At 38.5% G+C, this 16,628-nt stretch overlaps 1 pseudogene; it reads left to right on the top strand.

The window, feature by feature from the left end:
* The first annotated feature begins 723 nt into the window (after positions 1-723).
* Positions 724-5,304, top strand: LOC138081821 (destrin pseudogene; annotated as a pseudogene).
* Positions 5,305-16,628: the final 11,324 nt, after the last annotated feature.

The raw sequence follows: 16,628 nt of genomic DNA, 5'->3' as shown, positions 1-16,628 counted from the left end.
GTGCATACCTTTGTCTCTGCCATTCCAATTTTCGAAATTTATGTCACAGGAATAATTGGCTAAGTGCATAGATCTGTGTGTGCAATTATGTTGATCCTATTATTGTTTGTATTTTTTTTAAAGGAAACAACTTCCTTTTCAACAACTATTTATTGGACATTATAGTAGGTGTGCGTGCTCAGTCACTTCAGTTGTGTCTGACTCTGCAACCCCATGGACTGTAGCCCACCAGGCTCCTCTGTCCATGGGATTCTCCAGGCAACCATACTGGAGTGGGTTGCCATGCCCTTCTCCAGGGGATTGTCTTAGAAGATAGCCTTCAGTCAGTAACACTATTCTGAAACTGAATTCTGTAGATAAAAAGAAAAGTACTCGTGTATAGTTTCACAGTCTGATGCATGTGACCGCTATTCAACTGAGTTGACATGAGTGTAAGCTACACTCGTGGGGTCTCTCATACTCATAACAAGAAATATCACTTCATCATACAAACAACTCTCAATTTGCTTTAATGGTCCTGTTGTCTTAGTTATAATCAAATTTGTCTATCAATGTAACATGACCAGTGAATCCCACACTTAGTGCTTCAGTAGTTTTAAGTAAATCTGTTTCTTTATTTCAATAAAATGTCTATGCAGAGTTAGAAGTCAGTATTACATAAATGTAACAGTCTTGTTATCCAGGCTATAAATCCTTTCCAAATTTTTAGAAGAAATTGCGTCCATGGTGACAGATCAATGTAAATACGCTTTGTTTTACAGAGCAAAGATTTGGAAAAGCTGAAAACATTGTTCATTCGATCTAAGCAGAGAAGCCCAGAAAATCTCAGAGAGGTAAAGAGATAAAAAAAGGTTTTTTTCTGATATATGATTATGCCAATGTTTTTATAACACTTTTCTTCTATCATTTTAAGCAAATATAAATTAACACTATAAAAGAACCAGGCAAAATTATTTTTCTTATTTTTCTACTTTCCTAATCCCTGTGTTAATTTTGGAGTTTTAGAAAACAAAACGGGATTAAATAAAGTTGGCTGTAATATTCATATTTTCTTTTGATCTAGTGAAACAATCTTTAATTTATTTCATATATTAATTAAAGAAATATTAATAATTGAGTGGCTATTATGTGTTATGTTTGAGGTATGTGTTTGAGATACTTGATTTTGAATATAAATAAATTTATTTAAACATATTAAAATGCTTTCACAGTCTTTTGGACTCTGTGGGAGAGGGAGAGGGTGGATGATTTGGGAGAATGACATTGAAACATGTATAATATCATATAAGAAACGAATTGCCAGTCCAGGTTCGATGCAGGATACAGGATGCTTGGGGCTGGTGCACTGGGATGACCCAGAGGGATGGTACGGGGAGGGAGGTGGGAGGGGGGTTCAGGATGGGGAACACGTGTATACCCATGGCAGATTCATGTTGATGTATTGCAAAACCAATACAATATGGTAAAGTAATTAGCCTCCAATTAAAATAAGTAAATTTAAATTAAAAAAAAGCTTTCTGTAATGTTAATTTACTAATATTTGAACAAACTTCAAAGCAGTCCATTATATAGACATGAATTTCTGTCCATAAGACTTTAGGTGGACCTTCTCTACTTCTGTTAAGAGTTTAATTTACTTTTTGTAGTATGGGTAAATTGGATTTACATTTGTTGTTTTTAAGCCTCTAAAGAACATTTTATAAACCTGCTATAAGTAAAGAGTATGATTTTTAGGCATTTTAAGATATAAAGCAGTTCAGAGTATCCTAAAAAAGTGCTATATTACAAATACTCATTATCTTTGGCATCAGACATTTCTGACAGTGCTTTCTGTACTTATGCCATTGCCTTGAATCCACCTATACCATTTTAGTCTGGGAGGATTCAACACTGCTATGTATCATAGCCATGTAAGTTCCTATAACTACAAGCTGAAATTCTTGTTTGGTTACAGACAGTCCTTAACAGTGAATTTACAACTTGGAAGAAGTAGTGTAAATAAACATGATTTAAGTTAAATTTTTCTTTCTCATAGAATCTAAATTTAAATACAGAATTGTGTTCCTGAAGGTGTAAAAGTAGATATTTACTCACTCTTCATGACTCATGTGAGATTTTAGTTTGGAAAACTTGGACATTCAAACTGTGTGGGTGAAAAGTAATAACTGGATACTGATGACTTGTTTTTATTTTGGGTTTCAGTTACCTGAGATTTAGACCCATTTATTTGAATTAATTATTGCTTAGTACGGAGAAGGCAATGGCACCCCACTCCAGTACTCTTGCCTGGAAAATTCCATGGACAGAGGAGCCTGGAAGGCTGCAGTCCATGGGGTCGCTGAGAGTCGGACACGACTGAGTGACTTCACTTTCACTTTCACTTTCACACATTAGAGAAGGAAATGGCAACCCACTCCAGTGTTCTTGCCTGGAGAATCCCAGGGATGGGAGAACCTAGTGGGCTGCTGTCTCTGGGGTTGCACAGAGTTGGACACGACTGAAGCGGCTTAGCAGCAGCAGCATTGCTTAGTATACCCCCTGTGTTTTGCTGAAGCTAAATTTTTTTTTAGCTTTTTATGTTGATAATTTTAGGCTTACAGAAGAGTTGCAGAGATGGTACAGATGGTTCCAATAATACTCTCTATGCAGTCTCCCTATATGTTAACAGCTCATATAGCCATGGAACAGGGACCAAAAGTAAAAATTAAGATTAGTTTAACAAACACTGTAAACTAAACTACAGACTATTTAGATTTCCCCAGTATTTCCACTGTGCTTTTTCTGTTTCTGGATTCAAGTCAGGAGACAGTGGCGCTTTTAGTTTTCATGTCTCCTCCTTGTTGTTCAGTTGCTAAGTCATGTCCAACTCTTAGCAACCCCATGGACTGCAGCATGCCAGGGTTCCCTGTCCTTCATCTCCCAGAATTTGCTCAGACTTATGTCCACTGAGTCCGTGATGCCATCCAAACATCTCATCCTCTGTCACCCCCTTTTCCACCTGCCTTCAATCTTTCCCAGTATCAGGGTCTTTTCCATTGAGTCAGCTCTTTGCCTCAGGTAGCCAAAGTATTGGAGCTTCAGCTTCAGCATCAGTCCTTCCAATGACTATGCAGGACTGATTTCGTTTAGAATTGACTGGTTTGATCTCCTTGCTATCCAAAGGACTCTCAAGAGTATTCTTCAGCACTGTAATTCAAAAGCATCAATTCTTCAGCACTCAGCCTTCTTTATAGTCCAACTCTCATATCTGTACATGACTACTGGGAAAGCGATAGCTTTGACTATACAGACCTTTGTTGGCAAAGTGATGTCTCTGCTTTTTAATACGCAGTCCAAATTTGTCATAGCTTTCCTTCCAAGGAGTAAGCATCTTTTAATATCATGGCTGCAGTCACTGTGCGCAGTGATTTTGGAGCCCAAGAAAATAATGTATGTCATCATTTCTACTTTTTTTTCCCATCTATTTGCCATGAAGTGATGGGACTGGATCCCATGATCTTAGTTTTTTGAATGTTGAATTTTAAGCCAGCTTTTTCATTCTCCTCTTTCACCTTCATCAAGAGGCGCTTTAGTTCCTCATTGCTTTCTGCCATTAGGGTGGTGGTATCTGCATATCTGAGGTTATTGATATTTCTCCTGTAAATCTTGATTCCATCTTATGAATCATATAGCCTGGCATTTTCCTGATGTACTCTGCATATGTTAAATAAACAGGATGACAATATATAGCTTTGACGTACTCCTTTCCCAATTTTGAACCATCAAAAGAAAGAATGAACAAAATAAAAAGATAGCCAGTAGAATGAGAGATAATTTTTGCAAGCCATTTATGTGATAAGAGCTTATTATCCAAAATGTGTAAGAAGCTGTTTCAATTCATAGCAAAAAAAAAAGCAAATAACTAGATTAAAAAATGGGCAAAAGAACTAAATAGATATTTTTCCAAAAAAGATGTACAAGTGGCCAACAGCTATATGAAAAGATGCTTAAGGTCACTAATTGTCAGGAAAATGCAAACTAAACTACAATATCACCTCATACCTGTTAGGATGGCTGTTATCGAAAAATCAAAAGACAGCAAGTATTGGCAAAGACATGGGAAAATTGGAATCCTTGTAAATAATTGTTTTTGAGAATGAAAAATGGTGTAATCACTGTGGAAAACAGTATGGAGGTTTCTCAAAAATAGAACTACCATATGATCCAACAGTCCCACATCTGGTATTTTTCCAGAAGAATTGAAATCAGAATCTTGAAGAGATACTAGCAACTCTATGTTCACTGCAGCATTACTTATTTACAAAAGCCAAGGTGTGGAAATATCTAAATGTCCATCAACATATGAATGGATAAAGAAGTAGTATATCTTTATAATGGAATGTTATTTAGCCTTCAAAAAGAATGACAGTTCTTATACACATAAGAGTATGAACAAACCTTGAGGACATTATGCTAAGTGAAATAAACCAGTCACAGAACAACAAATACTACATGATTCCACTAATATGAGGAATCTAACATAGTAAAACTCATAGAAGCAGGGAGTAGAGAGATTTCCCTGGCTGTCCAGTGGCTAAGACTCAGAGCTTCCAATGCAAGGGTTTGATCCCTGGTCGGGGAACCAAGATCCCTCATGCCGCATGGCACTGGCCAAAAAAAAAACAACAAAGCAAGCAAACAAAAACCAGGGAGAGGGTCCAAGGTGCCCTCCCGCCCTCCAGGAGGCTCACCCAGCTCCTGTAAGAAGGACGCTCTGTAGACTTGGAGCCTGCCGGTTCCCTCTCCTTTGCGACTGCCGTGGCAAACATAACCTCAGGAGTGTACGTTGCGGATGAAGTATGCTGCGTTTTTTATGACAGGAAAGTTCGGAAGTGCTTGCTGCCAGAAGAAATCAAGAACAGAAAGAAGGCTGTCATCTTGTGTCTCAGTGCAGACAAAAAGTGCATCATTGAGGAGGACGGCAAGGAGATCTTGGTGGGAGATGTTGGTGTCACCAAAACCGATCCTTTCAAGCATTTTGTGGGGATGCTTCCTGAAAAAGATTGTTGATATGCTCTGTATGATACAAGCTTTGAAACAAAGGAATCCAGAAAAGAGGAGTTGATGTTTTTCCTGTGGGCACCAGAACTATCTCCTCTGAAGAGTGAAATGATCTATGGGAGCTCCAAGGATGCCATCAAAACGAAGTTCCAAGGCATAGAACACAAATGTCGAGCAAATAGGCCAGAAGACCTCAATCGAGCTTGTATTGCTGAAAAGCTAGGTGGATCCCTAATTGTAGCTTTTGAAGGATGTCCTGTGTAGACCACCATCTGGTGCCACAAATCAAAAGCTTCCATGTTTAATGTTATCCTCTTGCTATATATAAGTAAAGCAGAATATAGAGACTTGGTGAAGGGGAGCTGTCTTGTCATTTGGGGGGGGGTAAACTATTCTATGAACATGTGCAAATGGCCCTAAATAAATCTAAACTCTAAAATTTCATTGGTGTGAAATTAAATTCTTACTGGCCAAATGCCTGTTTGGATGCATTGGCTTGTTATAAAGATTTTTGTTAAAGCTCATGATTTTTAATAGTGCAGTTCACAAACCAGTAGAAGGCCACAAGAAGAGAATCATTGCATGTTAACCTCAGCAGTTACTTTGATTCTTTTTTGCTTGGAGAATTGGTCATAATCTGGTTGTAATTTTGGCCCAAATTTATTTATTTTGTTGAGCTAAACTGCATAATGGAAAATAATTCTCCTCACAACATATAACAGCACCAAAATGCTAACCTAGTAATTCACTGGACGTGTGCTGGAGACTGCCTTGAAATGGTGTAGGCTTAAAACCAGCGCTGATCTTGCAGAGCTTCTCCCACTCCTAGGGCCGCTCACTCCCAGGTCTGGTCAGGAGGCTGTTCTGAGAGTGACCTTGTACCCTAGCAATCAGGAGAATGTGCACCGTCTTGTAACAGTGAATCATAAAGCAGATCCGGGCTCCAGTGTAACCCACTTTGTTAATGAAAACAGTGAGGATGGTATATTGACAGACTGCGAGTTCATGCTGTCTTTAATTAACTGTGTCTCCTTCAGAACTTTGTTGCTTCTGGTACTACAAAGTGTGGAAGAACATGACGTTTACTCTAGGGCCTGGGAGAACTTCTTACTCTCCTAGAGTAGCTTGCAAGTGTAATTCTGGGAGCAGATATGATTGATGACTCTCACGGGAAGCCACACTGAGGACACCTGGAAGTAACTGTCCTTCACATCATAGGCATAACACTGAACCACCTAGCGATGCACAAACAGTGGAATTTAGAAGTAGCAGTACTGACTTTATGTAATAAAGGAAGCATTTTTAACTTCGAAAAACAAAAAAACCCAGAGAGAGTAGAACAGTGCTTTCCAGGGACTGTGGTGAGGGGATAATGAAGAGTTATCACTTAGTAGCTACAGAGTAGTTACAGAGTTTGTATGTGGGATGATGGAAAAGATTTGGAAACAATGGTGATGGTTGCCACCAACTATACACTTAAAAATGTTTAAAATAGACTTTTAGAAGATATGGTCATGGTATGTAGAAGTTGATACTTAGGTTTTAAACACCCTATAATTTCAAAATTTTTAATCAAGTAGACTTTGCAGAAAACTTACCTAGCAGGTCAGAAAATGAGGTTTTTTAGTTAAGTGATTTTATAAATAGTAAGTTGTACATTGTAAATAGCAAATTGGAAACAAATATTAACACAAAACTATACTCATCTGACTTCCCTGGTGGCTCAGACGGTAAAGTGTCTGTCTGCAATGCGGGAGACCCGGGTTCGATCCCTGGGTCAGGAAGATCCCCTGGAGAAGGAAATGGCAATCCACTCCAGTACTCTTGCCTGGAAAATCCCATGGACAGAGGAGCCTGGGAATTTACTGTCGTGGGGTCGCAAAGAGTCCGACTTGACTTAGCAACTAAATCACCACCACAATTATTATTACTGCCATGTTAGTGGGAGTGAACGGTATCTCATTCTGTATTTAGTATGCATTTCCCAAGTGGCAAAGGATGTTAAGCATCTTTTCATGTACCTTTTAATGACTGTTTGTATACTTTCTTTTTTTTTTTAATTTTAAAATCTTTAATTCTTACATGTGTTCCCAAACATGAACCCCCCTCCCACCTCCCTCCCCATAACATCTCTGTGGGTCATCCCCATGCACCAGCCCCAAGCATGCTGTATCCTGCGTCAGACCTAGACTGGCGATTCAATTCTTACATGATAGTATACATGATAGAATGCCATTCTCCCAAATCATCCCACCCTCTCCCTCTCCCTCTGAGTCGAAAAGTCCGTTATACACAGCTGTGTCTTTTTTCCTGTCTTGCATACAGGGTCGTCATTGCCATCTTTCTAAATTCCATATATATGTGTTAGTATACTGTATTGGTGTTTTTCTTTCTGGCTTACTTCACTCTGTATAATCGGCTCCAGTTTCATCCATCTCATCAGAACTGATTCAAATGAATTCTTCTTTGGAGAAATGTCAATTCAAGTCCACTGCTGCTGCTGCTACTAAGTCACTTCAGTCGTGTCTGACTCTGTGTGACCCCAGAGATGGCAGCCCACCAGGCTCCCCGGTCCCTGGGATTCTCCAGGCAGGAACACTGGAGTGGGTTGCCATTTCCTTCTCCAATGCATGAAAGTGAAAAGTGAAAGTGAAGTCGCTCAGTCATGTCCGACTCTTAGCGACCCCTTGGACTGCAGCCCACTACATACTTTTAATTGGCCAATTTGTATTTTGTTACCAAATTGTGAGTTCTTTATGTATTCTGAATATTAAACCTCTGTAAAATATATGGTTTGCAAGTATTTTCTTCCATTCTACAGGTTGCCTTTTCACTTTCTTTGATAATGTCCTTTGATGCAAAAAGTCTTAAGTTTCTATGGAGTCCAATTAATTTTTTTCTGTTGCTGCTTGTGTGTTATATCTAAGAATTTATTACCAAATCCAAGGTCATGAAGGTTTACCTCTATATTTTCTGGTTTAATATTTTTCTTATATTTACATCATTGATCCACTCTTTAAGTTAATTTTTATATATGGTATGAGGTAGGGGTTATGAACATGTCTTTGTTTTTAGACCTTTTAGAAATGCAAACATTTTAAAGATTTAGTAGCCACTTCACAGTTCTTTCTCAGTGATAGCAGGCAGATGCACTATTAATGCATATTAAAACCTAATACTTTGAAAAAGGGGGAAAAAAGGCATGCTTGAACTTTTCACCTCAGATGTCTTTAATAAAAGATTCCTGGACACCATCAGATTTTGTTTTTCTGGTGCTTTCTTTTTCTTAACTGTTTTGCTGGCCTAGCTAGGTTCTGAAATATTCCTTACCAACTTCTCCACATAGTTTGAGGCCCTAACATCATGGCACTTCGTGAGTACAAGGGAAGACCATCTCCTCACTGTGTCAGTGTCTCCTTCCCTTCCATAGAAGTTTTGCTCTGTTATCATAGCAAATTCTCCTGAATCTGTATATGGAAGATTTTAATGATCACTATCTACCACCTAAAAAAATGATTAGACTTTAGAGAACACATAAAGTCTGTTCTTATTTTGGTTATCAGAAACATTGAAGGGATCTGAGCTAATTGCAGAGGATCATAATCTTTTTCCTTCACCCCCTTTCTAAGCTATTTATTTATTTATTTATTTTCTTTCTTCTTCTTCTTTTTTTTTTAAGCTTCAACTATGTCTAAAGAGGAATAGGTCATTTCACAGTTTGCCGAATGAAGTACAGCTTCAACTTTGCCAGACCGCAATCTATCAAGAGTAACTGACACATAAATATTCCATTTGGGTCTTGGCAAACCCCTTAAGAAAGGCAGGGACAGATGGTGAATAGAGTGTAACAAAACTTTAAAGACAAAAGACGTATTACGAATTGAAAAGTGACTAAAAGAAATATGTAATAATTTGGGGTTTGTGCTTTAAACTCTGTAATGATGAATTTTCCAACCAACCTGAAGGAAATTAGAATTGAAAATAGGATGAAGATCAAAATTTATAAGCAAATACCAAACCAATTTAAAAATGACTGGACTATTGTAACAGTCTGCTTATTTGTCAAGAAAGAGGAAAAACATGCAAAATGTATTAGGTAAGGTACCCTGAATTTTGTGATAAAGGTTGAAGTTGACATTTGCAATCTGGAGTTGCCCAAAATCTTTTGAAACAAACTCTGCATTTTAATATTTCCCCATAATGTTAACCTCACCATTTCAATGTAGAATATTAACCAAAACAAAACAAAAAACCAAAAACTTAGCTTTTCCAGTCCCTCCTCACTTTCTTTTAGAGTATCAATACATGATTTCTGCTAAGTTGCTTTAGTCGTGTCCAACTCTGTGCGACCCCATAGACAGCAGCCCACCAGGCTCCCCCGTCCCTGGGAGTCTCCAGGCAAGAACACTGGAGTGGGTTGCCATTTCCTTCTCCAATGCATGAAAGTGAAGTCGCTCAGTCATGTCTGAGTCTTAGCAATCCCATGGACTGCAGCCTACCAGGCTCCTCTGTCCATGGGATTTTCCAGGCAAGAACACTGGAGTGGGTTGCCATTTCCTTCTCCAGTGCATGAAAGTGAAAAGTGAAAGTGAAATCGCTCAGTTGTGTCCGACTCTGTGCGACCCCAGAGATGGCAGCCCACCAGGCTCCCCCATCCCTGGGAGTCTCCAGGCAAGAATACTGGAGTGGGTTGCCATTTCCTCCTCCAATGAATGAAAGTGAAAAGTGAAAGTGAAGTCAGTCAGTCATGTCCAACTTTTAGCTACCCCATGGACTGCAGCCTACCAGGCTCCTCCATCCATGAGATTTTCCAGGCAAGAGTACTGGAGTGGGGTGCCATTGCCTTCTCCAATACATAATTTAGATTCTGACAAATATAGCTTTATGACATTTGGTTTGCAATTAATGGGCTTTCCTGGTGGCTCAGATGGTAAAGAATCCACCTGCAATGTAGGAGACCCAGGTTTGATCCCTGAATTGGGAATATCCCCTGGAGAAGAGAATGGGTTCCAACTGCAGTATTCTTGCCTGGAGAAGTCCACAGATAGAGGAGCCTGGTGGACTACAGTCCTTCGGGGTCACAGAGTCAACACAACTGAGCGACTGATACTTTTACTTTTTTTTTTTTTGGCAATTAACGTATGTGGGGGAAGGATTAGACATGGGATATCCATTTTGCTGATGCAAAGACTGGCAAAAAACATGTGATTCTTTGTTCAGGTGTGGTGGCTGGCCCCAGTTTCCTGACTATGGTAGAGATAAAATGGTTCTGGGATCTGCCCAGCATTTTCACCAAAGTTATTCTTGTAAGTTTTGCCTACAGGCTATTTCACTAACCTTTCTAAAGATTCTATAATCCAGAGATCCCCAACCTCTGGGCCACAGACCAGTACCTCCTGTTAGATCAGTGTTGGTATTAGATTACAAAAAAGTGGACAATAAATGTAATGCATTTGAATCATCCCCAAACCAGCCCCACCCCCCACCATGGCATCTACTCCGTCAAAAAATTGTCCTGCATGAAATCAGTCCCCAGTGTCAAAAAGGTTGGCGACGGCTGCTATAAGCTATCTAGTACCCATAGTAAATCCTTTCTTTCTTTAAACCAGAGTAGATTCTTTTGTCTGCAACCCAGAACCCTGCTTAATATAAGATATATTGTGTATGTGAGTCTTGGAAAGCGTTAAAAATAGTGTAGCATTAACATGAAGCCTTATTTAAAAAATCATGGATATTTAGAAATTTTAATGGTGAATTACTTTTTAAAAAGTACCAGGTCATTCAGTGAAGATTGATTATTAATATGTATTCAAATTTCCCTTTCTTTTAAATGGAGAATAAAACCAAATGAATCAGTGTATCTATAAATAATTAATAATATTCATAGGCTCTCTTAGAGTTCAATATACAGTATACATGTATAGCCATATGAATATTAATGAGGACATTTTATGTAGTTTTTGAATGTGGAGGTATTAAGTCTTTCTACTCCTAATAAAGGTACTTTGATTTCTTTTTATCCACTGAGAGTAGTTGTAGCTATGTTCTAAACAAGAAAAAATTATTGAGAAAGATGATGATTGGAATCAAACTGTAATTCACAAATGTGTCAATGCCTCAGAAGTATAAAATTAAGTGTTTAAGCATGGAAAACCTATTTAGTATTGGCATTCCTTCTCGTCACTCATGCAGGCTATTGAAGAATCATTCTGGAGTTACAATATAATACCAAAGCAGAGTACAGGCCTATGTGAATATTTTATGGTTTATTGTATGTGTGGCAGGCTTAAATTTTAATGCTGTGAAAGAAATGGGTAGCTCTGGAATCCTTGTGTCAACAAGATAGAGAGAAAACTGGTGATCCGATTAGTATAATGGGCGTCTGGCAGCCAAATGATGTACTTCAAAACCTGTCTGGGAATGACTGGCTCTCATCCACACTTTTACAATATGAAGGGAAGAAAACAGAATGTGGAATCCTCCTCCTGTTTCTGTGAGGCCTTAACTGATTGAGTCTTGAATTCCAGACCTTTTCCATTAAAATGCTTGTCCTAAATTTGTAAGTTCTCAGGTCTACCCAACTTCTCCTTCCTTTTCCATCACATCCTTACTGTTGGCCTCATTCTCATAATTTCTTGGTGGTCCTATGGACTGTTCTCCTACTGTTAGTTCATGGACACTAACCATTATCTTGAGGATATTTCTGTGATGTGGCAGTTACTTCAGGAATTTTTGATATTTTTTTCAAGTCTAAAGAGCTTTAGTCATGGTTTTTAAAAATTGTCATTAACATAAACAATACAAAGTCAGGAGTCTTCACATTGTAATCTTAGGATCCTCTTCTCAAAGGCAGTGGAAATAACATTGTAAAATTTCTCCTTGCCTTTTTCCCTTTTAGAACTAGAATCATAATTCTTTAAGTAGCCATCTAACTTTATTTTAAAATTCCATTCATTTGTATTATTATGTGCTGTATGTTGAGATACAGCCTGCTTGAGCCTCTTATGTTCCTCTACATCTTGCTGTATACATCCCCAGACTTTGCTGCTGCTGCTGCTGCTGCTAAGTCGCTTCTGTCGTGTCCGACTCTGTGCGACCCCATAGATGGCAGCCTACCAGGCTCCCCGGTCCCTGGGGCTCTCCAGGCAAGAATTCTGGAGTGGGTTGCCATTTCCTTCTCCAGTGCATGAAAGTGAAAGTGAAGTTGCTCAGTGAAGTTGCCCGACTCTTAGTGACCCCGTGGACTGCAGCCTACAAGGCTCCTCCGTCCATGGGATTTTCCAGGCAAGAGTACTGGAGTGGGTTGCCATTGCCTTCTCTGCCCAAGACTTTGACATTTTTTTTTTTTTTAAACCTGGGCCATTTCTTGTAGTGTTTATGCACTTGATAATTCTGAGAAAGTAATGCGTTGCAGTTCACAGCACCTGGTCACCTTTCAGACAAACCAACTTGCTCACTTCCTATTCTACAGCAGTGGATTTCCTATGTATAGAACCCTCCTCTGGGACTCACTATACTGTGTGTGCAGGCTCCACTGGGCCCTCCGCATTGCCTTGAGAGATCTGAGGACTGGTGCAACAATACTGATACTCTTGTTTCTCCTGCTGCAACTGGTAAAGTCCTTTGTCTCTGACTCAAGAGTCCCATGTCAGCATCCATGGAACTGCAACAGGCTTACTTATCAACTTGTATGGTTTTTTGTTGGAAGTCATCCTGCTTCTGCGATGTCAAATTTATTGAAGTAGGGCCCAAATCCTAATACTTTATTTATAAAATATCTTCCTTTTGAATAAGTCACTGTTATATATTCCATGCTTTTCCCTTAAAACATTATTATGAGGAATGTTGGTATATTCCTATTTTGTAAGTGAGGAATTGGAGCTTAAGTGATTTTTTTCAAGGTTTTTTAATGTATCTAGCTCATCAAGTGCTAGAATTCAGGCCTTCTCACTGATAACAGAGAGATGGTTGTGTCTTTGATATCTAATACTGCTGTCTTCTTTCCCATTCACATTCTCTGATAATTACACTTGCCTAATATGGAATAAAGAAATTATAACTGTTCTTCTAGGAAGAAAGAATTCTGGATAGTATAACTGCTAACTGAAAATCAGAAACTATCCCAATAGTTCAAAGAACTTCTTAATATTTCATAGAACATGTTCTGGTCTTCACAAAAAATTACTCATATCAGAAAAAAACAAAATAAATGACATTTATTCTTAGCTTCACTTATGGTATTTCTCGAAGTGTGGTCCTCATCAGATAATCTGGACAGTCTTTTAAGAATAGATTCCTGGGCTCTACCCCAGACTTACCAAATCAGAATTTCAAGGGTATCAAGGAATCTTGAATTTTTTAATCAACTGCCCCATGTCATTTTTATGTTTATTAGCACTTACCATGCATTATTACCAGGGTAGGTTCTAGAAACTAAGGGTGGACTGCTCTTTTTGGCTAAAAATTGACAAATAGGGGAAAGAAACAGATTTACAAAACTTCTCTTGAATACAGTACTTTCAAAAAGTCTTGGTAGAAGGAATGCAAGTCAACATCAAATTTATGTCTCCCAGAAAGCCAAAAATCTGGCTTTATGTCATGAATTCAGCAGTAATGATTTCAAAAAAACACCTGTATTTTGTGAAATAGCAGGGCTCATCTAATAAATTATTTTGCAGGGAGACTTTCTGTTCTGTGGTTGCATGACACCCTCTTTTGCCTGTTTATAAATCCATGCAACATATATTCATTGAGTGTCGACTTTCTGACCCAAGCTCCATTCTAGGCTTGGATGCTATAGCTAAGACCTTGAAGGGTCCCTGCCCTCAAGGTCTTTACGAGAAGAGGATGACAATTTTATTAAGAAAATAAAAAGTAAAATTCTTTACAGAAGAAGATGACAGGATTTTGTTAGCCAAAAATGACTTCTAACTCACAGAAAAGATGTTTTTGATATTCTTTCTCCCCAGATTTGAAGCTGAAAGTATGATTCTGAGACAAGGACACGTACCCTTGGAATGCTACTTGGTTCGAGCTGGACATTTAAAGGTCATGTCAAGTAATATAAGCATGAACAAAAATACCAACGCTGAAAATTTAAGTGCGTTTGAAGAAGGAGACTTCATAGGGGTAAATACGGTCCCAATTTATTAGTCTCTCATCATTTTTAAAAATTAAGATTAAAAAAATTGTATGTATCATTGCATTAAAATAATTAACATAATATACTATAATATTGTCCTTGAGTATTATATATTTTGGTAATTGAAATGCTTAGTAAAAGCAGTTTTCCTTAGCATTGTAGAGCCAATTTATAGCCTATTATATAGTTTGTCAATGTAGAGGACATACAAGATTATCAAATAACTTATATGAGTGACTGACTGGTTAAATGAAGGAGTTACAGACCATGTAGCTCAGGAGCCAGGGTGGCATTAAAAAAGAGAAATTATGCTAAAACCAGTCCATTCTGAAGGAGATCAGCCCTGGGATTTCTTTGGAAGGAATGATGCTAAAGCTGAAACTCCAGTACTTTGGCCACCTCATGTGAAGAGTTGACTCATTGGAAAAGACTCTGATGCTGGGAGGGATTGGGGGCAGGAGAAGAAGGGGATGACCCGGGATGAGATGGCTGGATGGCATCACTGACTCGATGGACGTGAGTCTGAGTGAACTCCGGGAGTTGGTGATGGACAGGGAGGCCTGGCGTGCTGCGATTCATGGGGTCGCAAAGAGTCAGACGCAACTGAACTGAACTGGTGCTAAAACACTTATGGATTCACAGGGCTCTTTCTGATTCTTTAAAGAAATGTTATCCTTTCAAAAGATTTTATGTGAAAGGGATAAAATTTAGGCTAAGAAAGCAGCTTGTATGTAATGATAAAACTTGCTTCATTTCTATATTTAGTCAAGGGCTGATTGAATTTAGAGATCCTTGAAATCTGAAGTCCCTAGGTGGAGAGGTCTTGGGTTCAGTTCAGTCCTCAGTCGTGTCCAACTCTTTGCAACCCCATGGACTGCAGCCTAAATAAATTTCAAAGCCCCAAAATATTTACATTGAGAATGAATACTAAGGAAAATGAAGTGTATCTAAAATGTTAGATCTTAATGCTCTGTGCTGTTAGGTCGGTAGATTTAATTAGATAACAAACCATCACAGAAGTACGGGAGGCAAAATTCCCCCTCTGTCCCCTTGGAGTTTTTCAACTAGGTCTGAAAATTAAACCGACATAAAACAGAATAACAAGAGAAAAGCATATACATTTCTATAAGGTTTACATAACACAAAGAAGTAACAAAACCTAAATACTTTTATACCAGATTGAAGAAAGAGAGGCAGTTGTGGGTATGTAGCTAAAATATATGGGGAGGCTGAAGGAAGATTGAAAAAGATAAGAAGATAGGAATTATTTTAGCAAGGTCTGTTTGTACAGAATTCTCTTGGCTTTGACTCCCCATGGAAGAATGTTCTTTTCTCCTGGTATAGGGAGGGCATCTTTCAGAGAGGAGTTTTTTTTTTAATTAATTAATTTTAGTCTGTGCGGTGTGTGACTGGTCTGTAGTTGCAGCATGCAGGCTTCTCATTGCAGCGGCGTCTCTTGTTGTGGAGCACGTGCTCTAGAGAGCTCGGGCACAGTAGTTGTGATACACCAGCTTAGTTGCCCCAAAGCATGTGGGATCTTCTGGGATCATGGATAAAACCCTTGTGCCCTGCATCAACAGCCGGATTCTTAACCACTAGACCACCAGGGAAGTCTCTACATGGGAGTTTTTGATATTTTATATTCAGGAAGAAAAGGGGAGTTTAGAATGCCCTTCTTAAATGTTGTTTTTAAAGTCTTTAGCTCTAAATAATTCTTATGTCAAAGTGGCATATTTGGGGGTGGGATATTCTGTCACCTATCATAGACCATAAAGCTTTTTCAGGGATTAAATTAGATAACGCACATAAAACTAATAGATCAGTGCCCAGCTGAACAGCACTCAGTAAATGGTAGTTAACAACTACCATTTTGTTGTTACTAGTTATAATAAAAACAAATAATCATGTGCTATTGACAGATACATGCTCTTCAAATTAACTTTTTTAAAGTGTGCTTATAATGCTGTGTTATTAATGAAAGTGGTTGGTTGGTTTATTGCTGGGTTTATAATCTGAACCTAAAATGCGTATTCACAGAAATGTGCTGTGATGCTGCTGCAGGAGTTGTGTGTGATTCTGTTTGTTGGCAGTTGAAGTGCATTTTGTTACACAAGCCTTTGTCAAATGGAAAGCAGAGACTTTCATTATTTTTGGAAAGTGATTTACAAGTGTTTAACAGTTCTTACAGCAGGCTCGGGTGTATTCTCATTCCCATATTATTTTAAAATTATTTCTTGGATAAATCTCACAAGACGTCTTGTTAGTTTCAGGGTCTTGATGATCCAACAGCAGCTGCTCTGAATTTTGTTGTTTTTTAAAATATAATTCAAGACAAATGGCTTTCTGAAGCTGTTTAGGCCATGTATTCCTAATCTGCCTATAAATTTTGATGTGCTAGATACTAGTGCAATGCCTAGTTGATCCCTTGGGAAGTCTGAAGTGAAAG

The sequence above is a fragment of the Capricornis sumatraensis genome, chromosome 7 (assembly GCF_032405125.1).
Source record: "Capricornis sumatraensis isolate serow.1 chromosome 7, serow.2, whole genome shotgun sequence".
Lineage (NCBI taxonomy): Eukaryota > Metazoa > Chordata > Mammalia > Artiodactyla > Bovidae > Capricornis > Capricornis sumatraensis.
The sequence above is the reverse complement of the archived record's forward strand: the minus strand, read 5'-3'. Positions and strand labels throughout refer to the sequence as shown.